This window comes from Ambystoma mexicanum, unplaced genomic scaffold (assembly GCF_040938575.1).
Source record: "Ambystoma mexicanum isolate Mex_15411 unplaced genomic scaffold, UKY_AmexF1_1 Mex_scaf49, whole genome shotgun sequence".
Lineage (NCBI taxonomy): Eukaryota > Metazoa > Chordata > Amphibia > Caudata > Ambystomatidae > Ambystoma > Ambystoma mexicanum.
In genome coordinates, this window is record NW_027182465.1 from 895,781 (window position 1) to 910,832 (window position 15,052).

The 15,052-nt window shown below is 46.5% G+C and overlaps 2 pseudogenes; one reads left to right on the forward strand and one right to left on the reverse strand.

Moving 5' to 3' along the window:
* LOC138560838 (zinc finger protein 850-like) overlaps nt 1–15,052 on the forward strand; it is a 571,653-nt pseudogene that overhangs the window by 434,032 nt on the left and 122,569 nt on the right.
* The window catches only part of LOC138560846 (zinc finger protein 585A pseudogene), a 241,092-nt pseudogene that overhangs the window by 198,932 nt on the left and 27,108 nt on the right, over nt 1–15,052 (reverse strand).

The following is a 15,052-nucleotide window of genomic DNA, read 5'->3' on the forward strand; positions in this document are numbered from 1 at the left end:
ACAAACATTTTAAATGCATATTTTATATATTTATTCAGAAATGGCTAAATTAGCACATGGAAGCTCCCAATTTCCATACACAAACGATAAAAGGCAGGCGTTTGCCACCAATCGGGCGCTTGTTTGACTGGAACAGTCCATTATGTAATGACTATAACTTGTGTATTGGCCCAAACATGAATAATATAACCCAACAGCACAATCGAGGAAACAAGGACAGAATTGTGATTTAAAAGGGAAAGCACCAATCTCTTCCCATGGTGAGAATGGCACAGGCCATGCTGCCACTATATTCAAAACATTATGCCTCATTACACGGAAGGCAGTAAGGGTTAACGGTCACCGGTAAGGGTACCGGTGACCATTAACCCTTACCGCCATACTACGAGGTCCCTTTGCCCCCCAAAGGGACTTTGGGGGCAATTATGGTACCGCAATTTGTGGTACCGTAATTGCCGCCTTCCCCATTCCCACTGAGCCCTATGGGGGCTCAAATGGGAATGCGGAAGGGCCTTGGTGAATGGGGAATTACCGCCCCGCCAACCGTGGAATGGGGCAGTAATTCCCCATTTCCCAAGGCGGAATCGGTAAAATACCGGCGGCAACCATGGCGCTATTAGCGCCATGGTTACCGCCGTCCGTGTAATGAGGCCCATTGACTTTAAACCTAGATAAGCTTATTTTTTCTGTCAATCCTGGAGGTGAGGGATGGATTTGGAGTTTGTGTCAGAGACCAAAAGAATATAATGTATGAAAGACTCTGTGAACTCCACAATATCACCCCATTTGCATTCATAATTTTTTATATAAATGCCCCCTTGCCAAGAACTACATTTAATTGGCCAGAGGGATCCCACTTCCGTTTCCCTGTTCAAAATACCACAGTATTGTTGGGTGTAAATGGGTATGTTACCAGGCTCCTCTAACCCAACCCAGACCACTTTTTGTGGATTCTGATCCTTGCACCTTAGGTTGAATCTCAGCATGCCCTTGTACCCTCTCTGCTGTGACCAAAAACTGCTTTCATCACATCCCTAGTAACTAATGGAGATGTTGCCCATCGCAATTGATATCCACAAATTGATGCCACCATTTAGTGATTACACACATTATTCCTGTTGATCTACTGTGGCAATGCTACTCCAGGGGAATCTGCTCAACATAATCCCACAGATCCATGACCTAAAAGGGCTAGAATTCCAAAGCCTGCATCTCTTGCAACCCATATGGCAGTGACCCTGGAATAAGATGTATGTACGTGTGAATAGTATGCATAACCCCAACTGTCCACCTGTTGGTCTGCCAGACCTACATTTATTGTGGGTCTAGTGTAGGTATTGTGTGTCTAGTGTAGGTATTGTGTGTCTAGTGTAGGTATTGTGTGTCTAGTGTAGGTAGCCATCACAATAGTATATGCGAGAACCTTTGAGCGTTCCAGTATGGGGGGACAAACACCAGTTTGAGGTGACACGACGAAATCATTTTTTTGGGAGTGCTCTATGCTCGGAGTGGATAATCCTTAGACGACAAGCTCCCCCTAATCTGCTCTCAAGTGTGTCATCTGTGTAGCCACCACCTTAGGCTGTGCGAGCTTACCCACCCTTCAGAAGCAACACCTCTGTTTATTTATCATCTTCCTTTACCACAAAGTTGACTAGTCTAGTCAAAAAAGTTGCCCTACTTCATACCTGGATCGCAACAACTCTGACGACATCGCCAAAGAAAAGCCCTTCACCCCATCACGCAAGAAAACTACAGAAAAATGGTTCACCCCACTACTCAAAGCCATTAAAAGGAAAAACCGAAAACTAGAATCTGAATGGAGGAACAACAACACCGCAAACAAATTGAAATACCTACAACAGATCCGTGCATATAAAAAGGAAATACAAAAAGTGAAGAGGAAACATTACGACAACCGAATCTTCAGAGCACCAAACGCTCAAAAAGAACTATTCAAAATCATAAACGAAATAAAAAACCCACCGGCCTGCAACAACATGCCAATCCCATCGACGAAACTTTGCAAGGACCTCGGAGACCACTTCAAAAACAACATAACCTCCGTCCAACACACCATACAAAACAGACCAAGCGTTCACAGCTCAAACCCCACCAACACAGACGAGGAACACGCAAACAAACTATGAAACTTCCCAGAAATATCAGTTGAGGCTTTCGTCAAACTGGTAAACCAAAGCAACAAATCGGGCTCTCCTGAAGACCCTTGCCCCTCGGACATATACAAAACAATTCTCAAACAAGGAACCCCCATGGAATACCACAGGAACCTCCTCAACCTCTCAATCTCAACAGGTAAAGTACCGCAGGCCTTCATATCGGTTTACATCAAGTCACTAATCAAAGACACAACAGGAAACGTAGAGGACTTATCTAGCTATAGACCCATCTCCAACATACCCTACATAGCCAAACTGCTAGAAACGTATGTCTACCAAATAACCCAAGAATTCATAGAAGAGCATTGCCTACTAGACCAGGCACAAGTTGGCTTCAGACCTATGAGAGGAACAGAATCGGCTCTCCTCTCAATATGGGACGACCTAAAAACAAACGCAGACGCAGACAACAGCACCGCCCTGATTCTCCTTGATCTGTCTGCAGCCTTTGACACTGTCAACCATGCCCTCCTCATAAAGAGATTAGAAGGACTAGGGATAACAATCACTGCCCTACTATGGATCAAATCCTTCCTAACAAACAGAAAAGAAACAATATGGATGAAACCTTGTAAAACCAAACCCAGAGTCTCCACGTGCGGAGTACCACAAGGATCATCCTTCTCCCTGCTTCTATTCAACATCTACATGTACCTATTAATCAAACTCATCAAAAAACACGGCCTCACATGCTACAACTACGCCGACGATAATCAAATAATCTTCAACACACAAGACACCCGAGAAGAAAATACCACACTAGAGAATTGCCTTTGTGACATATTCAACTGGATGAATCTCAACCATCTCAAAATCAACCCAGGCAAAACAGAGATAATGATTGTTTCAAAAAAGGGAGGAGACATCAACTACATCCCCTGGCCAAGAGAGCTCGGCACCACACCAGAACCATCATCAACTGTAAAAAACCTAGGGGTCCTGATGGATAACAACCTCATTCTGGAGCCACAAGTAAACTCGGTAATCAAGAAATGTTTCTTCCTCCTGCGAGCAGCAAAAAGGATCCTACCGTTCCTGTCATTCGCCAACAAAACACTTACCATCATCGCTCTGATCATGTCCAGAGTGGACTATGCCAATAGCCTATACCTGGGCATGCCCGAACGACTTCTAAAAAAAACTGCAACGCATACAAAATGCTGCAGCCAGACTCCTCCTCAAGCTACCCAGAAGAGACCACATCACACCCGTGCTAAAAATACTACACTGGCTACCAGTGAAACAGCAAATAAAGTTCAAGGCCATGTGCTTCACGCACAGAGCAATACACAAACAAGGCGCAGAATTCCTAAGCGACAAACTACGCCTACACCAACCGACAAGAACACTAAGATCAAGCACCGACATACGCCTGGTACCAAAACCCTACAACAGAAAAAAACTTGGAGGATCGTCTTTCTCTCACCAGGCACCCAAAACCTGGAATGACCTACCTAAGAATATACGGAATACAACAAACCACCTAGCATTCAGGAAACTCCTCAAATCATGGCTCTTCAAAGCGTAACCACAACGGAGACGCACTAGAATGCCCAGACATTAAAACAATGACAAAAATAACTCCAACCTCGACCACTCTCAAATTGGACAAACACTCAAACCAAAGAACTAACCACTCGACAGAGCATAAGACATCATGGAAAATAGCCACAAAGGAAGGCTGAAGAGACTGACCACATACCTAGACCCACACGAAAGCCCAATTGACTCTCCCACTCATACGTACCGGACGAACATATCCAGACCGGCAGACGCCTCTAGATAGACGTTGGTGTCATGCCTTCAGACTCACCCAATCAGGATCGCGTGGTATGCAGGCGGCGGAGAGAAACGTGGACCCCTCCCGCGATCACCTCCGTTCGACCTTTAGGGGGACGCTGCGCTCCGAGGCATCCCTGGCGTCGCTTTCCACGCCTGCATTGGGGATTGCCTTGGAGACTGCAGGCGCGGAGGGGAGCGGCACTCCATGCTGCGGTCCTCCGCTCGACACGGATTGTCACAAAGAAGGGGTCACGTGACACGGCCTCCAGGAAACAGGCACCAGATGAACCAGTGGGTCACGTGACCAAGTGAATGATCACATGACCAGGAAATCGTCCACGATTGGCCAGCGAACCAGGAAGACTGCAATAAAAGGGGCTTGGCCTTTGCACACATTGCTTCTCAGCTGATCTCTTGGCTTTTAGCGATTTTCTGCATTTCTGAACTTCATGGTTATCGAATTCTTGGATTTTGGACTTCATTTTCTCTTCTGGATTCCCTCAATTTTGACGCTTGGATTCTTACTGACCTGTATACCTGGATTACCTGAACTTTGGACCGATTCTTGGATTGTTTATAGATTGACCTTTGGATTTGGCGCTTGGTAAACCTTCAGCTACCGTTTGTCTGAACTCTTGGAACTCTGTCAAGTACTGTTTACCTTCAATCAGACCCTCTCCTCTCCCTTCAGATCCCGTGATCCCATCCTCTCCTCTGCACCACCCATCTGACCCCAGGGGGGGGAATACAGCTAGGTTCAAGGCACTCATCATTCACCTCAAGGGTAGGTCTTTCTTATTATTATCTGTTTATGTTTGTTGTGAATACCGTGTAGCCACTAGCTAACCTGGTATTTTCTTTGCAGCCACCCGGGACCTGGTGTTTCCTGTTTACCTCCCCACCTGTGGCTCCAATAACCGGTCAGCGAGTATTTTTACCCCTCTCTGACTGGTGCTTGGGGACGGAGGTATACTAATCCACATGGACCTCAGGATTTGACAGACTGAGAAGCCTTTTTACCACTGGATTATGGATACCTCTGCCGGGGACCTGGTGGCTGCCCTTGTATAAGCAATCACTGTCTTAAGGGCTGATATGACAGCCGCTAATACGGCTATTCATCAGCGGTTAGATGCCTTACAAAGTGAAAGACATGCCTTACCACCAGATGAGGAGTTTGGAGATGTACCCGAACAGGCTACACCGCCTGTAGGGGCAGTGGCACCAGCCCCAGTCTACGTCCCCACCCCATTTCCCTTGGCAGCCCCCGAGAAATTCCAGGGTGACCCACGTAAATTTCACACTTTCCTGAATACTAAGGCGGCCTTCACTTTATCTCATTTAAGCGGCATTGCCGCTACGTGGGTGAATCCCCTGTTGGAGAATAATAGCCCCATTTTGTACGATTTTGATAGGCTGGTGGCAGAAATGACTAAGGTTTTTGACACACGAAATAAAGCACAAACACGGGACCTAGAATTTCTAGATTTGACCCAAGGAAAAACCACCTTAATAGAATACATAACCTGATTTAACCAACTGTCTGTCGAAACTGCCTGGCCAGAAGAAAAAAAGGCAGTTGTATTCTATAAAGGTCTCAGTGAACGTATGAAGGACGCTCTGTCCGTTATACCTACATTACCTACCCAATACCCTGAATTGGTTGACTTGGCCCTACAAGTTGATGCCCGGTTCAATGAGAGAAACACTGAAACCAAGAGAACAAATCCGGTATTTTCCCTAAGCTCGACCTCTACAGAACAAACTAGCGAACCCATGCAAATAGGGGGAATACACAGTCCCATATCGCCCTTAGAGAGAGAACGACGCAGACAGGCTAATGCTTGCTTTTACTGCAGAGTGTCAGGTTATTTCGTCAAGGAATGCCCCCAAAGGCCCAAACAAAGAGCAACGGGTTTTCCAAAGGCTCGTCCTTAGATAAGGGGGCGCAGACGAGCCTACCAGTACAACCGTACGTACCCCCTTCATTGCCGGATTCAACCCGGCCCTTGTTCCTTCCGGCACTTTTTTTTTTCCTCTGACAACGTCAAACACCAGGTACACTTGGTCATCGATTCAGGGGCGACAGGTAATTACGTTGGCAGTGCTTTGGCTGCGTCCCTAAATCTCCCATTACAGAATAAAAAACACCCAGAACCTGTACAAGCGGTAGATGGTTCTCTGTTGATTTCGGGCCCTATCAGACAACAGACGGCCCCAGTAACTCTCATAGTGCAGGACACACACCAGGAAATCCTTAGTTTTGACTTGATAACTACTCCTCAATACGGTATTATCCTTGGTATCCCCTGGTTACGCACACATAATCCGCTCATTACCTGGACCTTGGGCTCTATTTCTTTCGAATCTTTGTTCTGTCAGGAACATTGTTTGTTATCCCCAGAACAGGTAACGACACCGGCACAAGCGCTTGGGGCATTAGCTCATTTGTCGATACAAGAACCACAAATGGAGGTTGACACCCCTAGGCATGTGGTCGGTCTGGTCTCGGCCCAGATACCCTCGCAATATCATGACTTTCTGGAAGTGTTTGATAAAAAATCCTCTGAACACTTACCCCCGCATCGTCCCTTTGATTGTCCTATAGATCTGGAACCAGGGGCTCTCGTGCCCCACGGGCGCATCTACTCCCTTTCAGCATCAGAAGATCTGATTCTTAAAGAGTACATACAACATTCTTTACGTTTAGGCCACATCAGACCCTCACAGTCTATTGCAGCCAGTCCTATTTTCTTTGTACCCAAGAGGGAAGGCGACCCTCACCCTTGTATTGACTATTGTCGTTTGAACAACATCACGATCATGAATAGATACCCCATACCACTTATCACCCCGCTGTTAGATCGTCTCACACATGCCACTATCTTTACCAAGCTCAATCTACGAGGGGCGTATAATCTCATACGAAAAGGGGATGAATGGAAGACAGCTTTTTGTACCAAATGCGGCCTCTTTGAATATACTGTCATGCCCTTTGGGCTATGTAACGCACCCGCAACCTTTCAAAGGTTTATGAATGAAATTTTCCACGATATCATAGATAACTATGTGGTGGTATATTTGGATGATATTTTGGTATTCTCTCAATCACACCAAGAACATGTCACTCATGTACGAGAAGTCCTGAGTCAGCTGCGCACTCACTCCCTTTACGCTAAACCAGAAAAATGCCTATTTCACGCCAAGGAAGTAGACTTCCTAGGTTTTCACATCACACCTGGCGGCCTGGCTATGAATTCAACCAAGATCCCTGCAGTCGCAGACTGGCCCATTCCACAAACTGGCAAGGAAGTGCAGTCATTCCTTGGCTTCGCCAACTTCTACAGGCGATTTATTGCAGGGTTTTCGACCTTGGCTGCCCCCTTAACTCAACTCACTAGCCCCGTACCCCGTTTGTTTGGTCCTCTTCTCAACAAAATGCTTTCCTGGCTCTCAAGACGGCCTTCACCACAGCCCTTATTTTACAGCATCCTAATCCAGATCTCCCTTTTATTCTTGAAGCTGATGCCTCTTCCTATGCTTTGGGAGCTGTCTTATCTCAATCATGCCCATCCACAGGTCTCCTACATCTGGTTGCCTTTCATTCCCGAAAATTCACACAGGCTGAAATCCATTACACAGTCACAGAGAAATAACTTCTCTCCATTAAAGATGCCTTCCAAGTCTGGCGCCACCACCTGCTTGGGGCAAAACATCAGGTCAAGGTTTATACTGACCACCGCAATCTCCAGGATTTGGCCACATTCAAGTGCACTAATAGCCGCCAAGTCCGCTGGCATTTATTCTTTGCAGCATATGACTTTGTCATTAAACACCGACCGGGCATAGCACATGGCAAAGCTGACGCTCTCTCCCGCATCCCTGGGGGCGTTTCTTTGCCTGTCTTTCCGGAGACACTTCTGGACAGAAAACACATCATATGTCTCTGTACACCAACAAAAGACTTACTGACCTTAGTTCAACAATGGGTTAAGTTACATCCAGAACAACTTCGGGAGTGGGAGATAGAAACGTATGAAGGCCTACCATATATACAGGGGAGATTATACTTACCAACGCCAGACACTCGCTCCATCGCATTAGAATGGTCTCATGATGCCCCCATAAATGGTCATCCCGGCCAGAAGCGCACACTGGCCTTGCTCCAACGTTGGTGTTGGTGGCCTTCCATGAACAGGGATACAGTGGCGTATGTTACTTCTTGTTCGGTGTGTGCTCAATGCAAAAACAGAAAGGGTCGTCCTCTAGGCCTACTACAACCATTGCCTCTCCCAGTTAAACCATGGCATACTGTTACTATGGATTTCGTCACTGATTTACCTAAAGTTAATGGGTTTGATACTATGTGGGTAGTGATCAATTCCTTCACGAAGATGGCCCGATTCATTCCCTGCACCGGTATACCTACAGCACCTGCCCTGGCTGACCTCTTCTTCCGCCATGTCTTTTGTCTTTTTGGGTTAACCGCTATTGTCATTTCTGATAGTGGCTCCCAGTTTACTTCCCGTTTTTGGCAATCCCTTACGAGACAACTAGGTATAGACACACGTTTCTCGTCCTCCTACCATACCGAAACTGACGGGCAGACAGAACATGTCAATCAAACCATGGAGCAATATCTCCGGTGTCTCTCTTTACAACATCAACAATCCTGGCACAAACTCTTGCATTTAGCTGAATTTGCGTACAATAAAGCACCCCACTCATCCACAGGCTACTCACCTTTCTATTCCTTGTACGGGCAACACCCTCGTATACTTCCTATTCCAGATGTACCTCCTCTACTCTCTCCTTCTGTTTCTTCATGTGTACAGAATCTTAAACGCATCCATCACCAGGTTACATTACATCTTCGGGAATCACAGGCTTCTATGTGTCAGGCTGCTGATAGGAAACGAACAATAGCCCCCACTTATGCAGTTGGGGACCGGGTATGGCTTTCCACCAGACATCTACCTATACCCGGTTGTCGTAAGCTGCTTCCTCGCTTTGTGGGGCCGTATCGTATTACCAAAGTCATCAACCCAGTAGCCTACAGAGTTTCCCTGCCAACTACTTGGCGTATAAACCCTGTGTTCCACACTTCCCTTCTCAAACCGTGTCCACTCTCCACTCGTATCATCCTTCCCCCTTCCCCTGTAATGAAAAGTACCTCTGAGGAATACGAGGTCAATGACATTCTTGGATCCCGACTCACGAAGGGCCGTCTCTACTACCTAGTGGACTGGTTGGGCTACGGGCCGGAGGAAAGGTCTTGGGAGCCTGCTGATCAGGTACATGCCCCGCTCCTGGTCGCCCGGTTTCATAGGAACAAGCCCCATAACCCACGAGGACGTGTGCCATTGAGGGGGGGCTCTGTCATGCCTTCAGACTCACCCGATCACGATCGCATGGTATGCAGGAGGCGGAGAGAAACGTGGACCCCTCCTGCGATCACCTCTGTTCGACCTTTAGGGGGACGCTGCGCTCCGAGGCATCCCTGGCGTTGCTTTCCATGCCTGAATTGGGGATTGCCTTGGAGACTGCAGGCGCGGAGGGGAGTGCCACTCCATGCTGCGGTCCTCCGCTCAACACGGATTGTCACGAAGAAGGGGTCACGTGACACGGCCTCCAGGAAACAGGCACCAGATGAACCAGTGGGTCATGTGACCAAGTGAATGATCACGTGACCAGGAAATTTTCCACGATTGGCAAACGAACCAGGAAGACTACAATAAAAGGGGCTTGGCCTTTGCACACATTGCTTCTCAGCTGATCTCTCGGCTTTTAGCGATTTTCTGCATTTCTGAACTTCATGGTTATCGAATTCTTGGATTTTGGACTTCGTTTTCTCTTCTGGATTGCCCTCAATTTTTACGCTTGGATTCTTACTGACCTGTACACCTGGATTACCTGAACTTTGGACTGATTCTTGGATTGTTTATGGATTGACCTTTGGATTTGGCGCTTGGTAAAATTTCAGCTACATTTTGTCTGAACTCTTGGAACTCTGTCAAGTACTGTTTACCTTCAATCAGACCGTCTCCTCTCCCTTCACATCCCGTGATCCCATCCTCTCCTCTGCACCACCCATCTGACCCCAGTGGGGAATACAGCTAGGTTCAAGGCACTCATCATCCACCTCAAGGGTAGGTCTTTCTTATTATTATCTGTTTATGCTTGTTGTGAATACCGTGTAGCCACTAGCTAACCTGGTATTTTCTTTACAGCCACCCGGGACCTGGTGTTTCCTGTTTACCCCCCCACCTGTGGCTCCAATAACCGGTCAGCGAGTATTTTTACCCCTCTCTGACTGGTGCTTGGGGACGGAGGTATACTAGTTCACGTGGACCTCAGGATTTGACAGTTGGCTTGCGTCGCATCTGGATAGGATCGATTGAAGGATATGCCCGTACCTAGAACACCAGCCTGCGTGGCGCTCAGATGGAGTTGTGAATGTTAGCATGCCCACACCTGGATGGGTCTCTAGACACTAGCCTGCGCCATATCTGGAAGGGAGTGTGAATGTTGGCATGACTACACCTGGATGGAGTCCTAAGCATTGGCCTGCACTGCGTCTAGATGGGAATGTGAGGGCCAACAAGTGCCACACTTAGACAGAACTGTGAATGTTAGCATGGTAAAGGTCAGGTAACCCACTAACCAATATAAGCTCAAACTCTGCATACTTATCTCACTCAAAAAACTCACACAACCATCTCTCGCACAACAAGCCGCGCGCACTTCACAACACTGTAACAACACATAAGCCGGATCAACAGCACACGCGGACTGACTCCGATCCGATACCCGCACCAAAGCTCAGCACCCAGTGTATACCGAGTTGAAGCTGCTAACAGAACACCACTCCTTTCACTATCCTACTCCCTTCTTCACTTTACTAACCCATCCCACCTTTATCGTTTACAGATCCGCCTGGGGACCAATTCCTTTGGTGGCGGTGCGCGGTACAAATACCTTTAACATTTAACATTTAACATTACCAAATGTAATGCACAGGTTTTCCCAGATCCTTGCATTGTTTCACAAGTTGGCGAACTGCTCTCAGCTGGGCTGTCAGGAACCTACAGCTGCACACTACCACAAGTTGGCAATGTAATTCTAGCAGGAGTAAAGGCTGTGCATGGCCCAGGCCCTCTGCCTCCCTGCATCATTAATATCGCATCAGCCTGCCGTAATACTGCGAATAATTTGCCCGCCAGTGCTTGGTCTATTAAACCGCACCTTGCTGCTGCCTTCAGCCATGCCCATCTCTCTGTACTATAGTGCCTGGCTATCACCATCAATGCTTCCTTTTCCCAGGACGTTTTCCCAATGGACCATCCCACCATGGTAGGGGCAGACCTGCAGGAAGCCTGAGCAACGGGTTGGCGGGAGATCTCTGGAAAGCCTAGATATGGATTGCTCATTCGTTCTCTCCTCGGCCTCACAGGTGTTGTATTGTGCTGTTGCCTTCCACAGCCCCGTTACTCTGCATTGGGTATGCATGAGGAACGAGGCATACTCCTCTCCAGACCAGATGATCCATGTCCACTTGCCTTTCTGACATTCCCCTGCTGGGTAGTGTTGGAAGGTTTGGGAGTCTGTGTAGGCTCACATGAGATGCCATTTTGGCAAGCATATAGTCTAAGACGGTGTATATGCAAAGCTATCATAGTATACAATAAGTGGCGAGCACCAACGTTACTTGAGAAACTAAAAAACAAACTGGGGTGACATCTGTGAAGCAAATCACATTAATGTTGGTCTCAAATTAATGTATTCTATGCAAATGGACTCCATAAATTTGTTATAAGCAAATCTTTCTCCGTTGGCTAATTGTTGGCTAAGCCCAAATTGTCTTGTCATTACTTACAATCCATTACTGTTGTGTGTTTACGTTAGAAGTACGCAAGATAATTAAAACACATATTTCCTATAACCTAAAACCCACATTACCTCCGTGTTTTGTTAAAATCATCCATTTTAATTGATATGCACTAGAAAAAGTAAACTCAGAACAAAGCTCTAAGTACCTCGATGCCACAGGTCCACCAACCACTTGTAAAACACAAAGTCAAGACACCTGCATTTATCCTGAATGATTCAATGATCTTTCTTTAATAGAGAGGGCCCGAAAGCCTCCTTTAATCCTTCATTCTGGGATGAGCTAGACCAACCCTAACTTTCTTAAAAACACACAAACTTAAGGCTAATCAAATAATGCCTAACATGTCAGCAAACCTCCATTACAAAATTACATTTTTTATTTTACAACAAAACAATCTAAACAAAATCTCAACAATTCATATCATTCAAATACCACGGGAACCTATGTGTGCATCATCGTGCCAACTGTTTAGCCTACACAGTTGGCACGATGAAATCTCTTGGCACGCTGAAATCCGCGCCTCCCTGAAATCTCCTCTTCTCCATCCCCCGCCCTGACCTCCTTCACTACCTTCACTTCTCTCTGACTTCCCTATTCTCCCTCCTTAAAGCGCTATATAAACCTAATAAATACAAATAATAGACTTCACTGCAAATCAATGGACACATTTGAGAACACTAATGAGATCGTTATATTTTTTTCATAACATTTTATTAGGTTGTACAATTCAGCAATACATCAACAACAGCATTGTGATTGATAATCTCAACGTTCAGCAATATACATTTGTGTGGAAGATAGGTTATTAGTCGGCGTTAGGTAGAACTCCATTGTCCAATACTATATTTGATCTTGGTGGATATATCAGCAGTTATGGGCTAGGTGATTCTAATTGAAGGTTATGGGCTGATCAGTAGAGGGGGCTGCTTTGTAGCCATCTGGTGAGCGGTGGCCTTCTGGTCAGAGCCGGGAATCTTGTAGCATAGTCCATGAAGTGATCCCAGATATTCATGGATTTGGTGAAGGAATTATTTTGGATCGCGGTTACCTTTACCGCCACCGCAATGTCCCAACATTTGGACCACCATAATGCTATCGAAGGTCCCTCCTCATGTTTCCACAGGCGGGCCATATATCTAATTGGTTGTCTGTCGACACGCTGTGTTTCCGTCCACTTCAAGCTTAATGTCTTATGGCTATGCTGGAAAATGATGCGAGTACTTGGCCATATGATGTCAATGTGTGCCAAATGTCTATCCTATACACAAGCCAAAAGTCTTGGCTTTGCCAGTGCTTTTTTTTAACAAAACATCAATGCAAGGAACAGATGTGAGGAGACGTATTGCTTATAAATCAAGTAGCTGAAGGCACACTCAGTGATGGTATCTTTATTACACCAAATGTTCCTTTACAGCTGCAATTGAGCCATTCTCAGACACAAATAACACTGGCAGGCCCTATATACACAGCATAACTTTTGATGTTGCTGCTAGACAAAGCTATCTCAAATAGGTTTCAGAAGGGTGTGTTTTGAGTGGGGAAGGGTAGGTAGTGATTGGGAAAGGCCAAAGAGATTGGCCTGGCAATAGGCAGTCAATTGAGTCAGTAAAATGCCAAACACAGACAAGCTGTGTGTCCCTCACTCCTATCTGATCTCCCTCTTATCGATATTCTAAGGCAAAACATTTGGCTTCTAGCACCAGCTAATACCCAAAACTAAGAAGGGGTGTACAGATAACATGCAATCATCTTGTCACCCTCTTTTAGTAATAAAAGGGAAATAAGATGGTCGGTTTTCACAAAATGATTGTTCAATATAGGTAAAGAAAGAGAAGTTTTTTTTCTTAGAGGAGAGAGCTAGTCAATAATTAAAGTGGTATGCATAGTTTGCTAATGAGGTGCTAAACCTTTAAGGTTTTCTTCAGTTGTACAACTATTGAATAGTCAAAGATGATCGTTGCACGAGACGCGACGGAGGGCGTGCTATAAAAGGGCAAGGTGACCTTCTTGGTGTTCCAACCGCATCGGGAGAAGTACAGAAAAGCCAACAGCTTTTGGGTAGTACAATTCTTTTTACAGGTATTGGTATCCAATGGAAAGTTAAAGACAACAGGCAGTCAATTCAAATGGAAGGCACTCAGCATTATCAGGTATTGCTATTATGTGCAAGGTACTTGCAGAATTTGGCACAAGTTTTCCTTGCTGGTGCCTTGACACTCCTTCCCACGTTTGGACGCCTCTCACTCTTAACTAGTCATGGTCACCAATGCTGAGAGGCGGGGCACGATGAGAGAAAGGCATGGCCCTGAGTGGTCAGGAATAATCAATTTTTTCTCGCGCCAACCCAAGCACTTTCACCGGCTTCCGGTTGCTGCAAGGATTAAATTCTGCATGTTCCACAAGGCTTTCTGGGGCCTGTGACCCTACTACATCTAACTCTCTGTCCTGAAATACCTAACCACTAGAGCCCTTAGGTCACTGAGCTCCAACTTTCTTCAGATCAGGTGTTTCTCCAAGCAGAGAGTAAGGGGATAGAGCTCTCCTCCACAGGAGGCTTACGCTGGAATGGCCTCGTGAGCTGGATCTCCTTAAGTTCCGGAAGCTTCTCAAGATCCTCCTATTCTTCTTCCCTCCCTCTCCTACTCCCCTGCCACAGTGACTCAAGACCTTCCCTTTCTCTTCTTCCTTCCCTCTCCCCCTGCCAATTGTACCCCTCTGCCCTGGTTCCTTCAGAGTCTTACAGGGCACTAGCCCCCCCCCCGTGTCCAGTCCACCCATGCACTTGTTCTCCCCTGACCCACAACGCCCTCCCTCCCTGATCCCCCCCCCCCCCACCTGCACATGACTGGATGGCTATTCCCTCCCTCTCCATTGCACTTAGCTTTATTCCCCTTCTCTTACCCGGCCATGTCCTCGTCACTGGCCCAACTGCCCTGTTCCAGCACTTCGCCCTTCCTTCTGCACTTCTGGTTACTGCACTTGCATGATCTCAATGTCACATGGCCTAGTAAGATCACTTTTCGTCTCCCCTGTTTCCATACCACCCCCCAGCCTTGTTGCACCTCGAAACACTTGTGTATAGGCACATTACAAATAAACAATATCCAGAGCTAATGATTTGCTACCGCTATACTTACAGTTAGATGAAACTACATAGGGAAATATTGGTTCCCCGACGTCACCAGAACAGCCAGGTCTG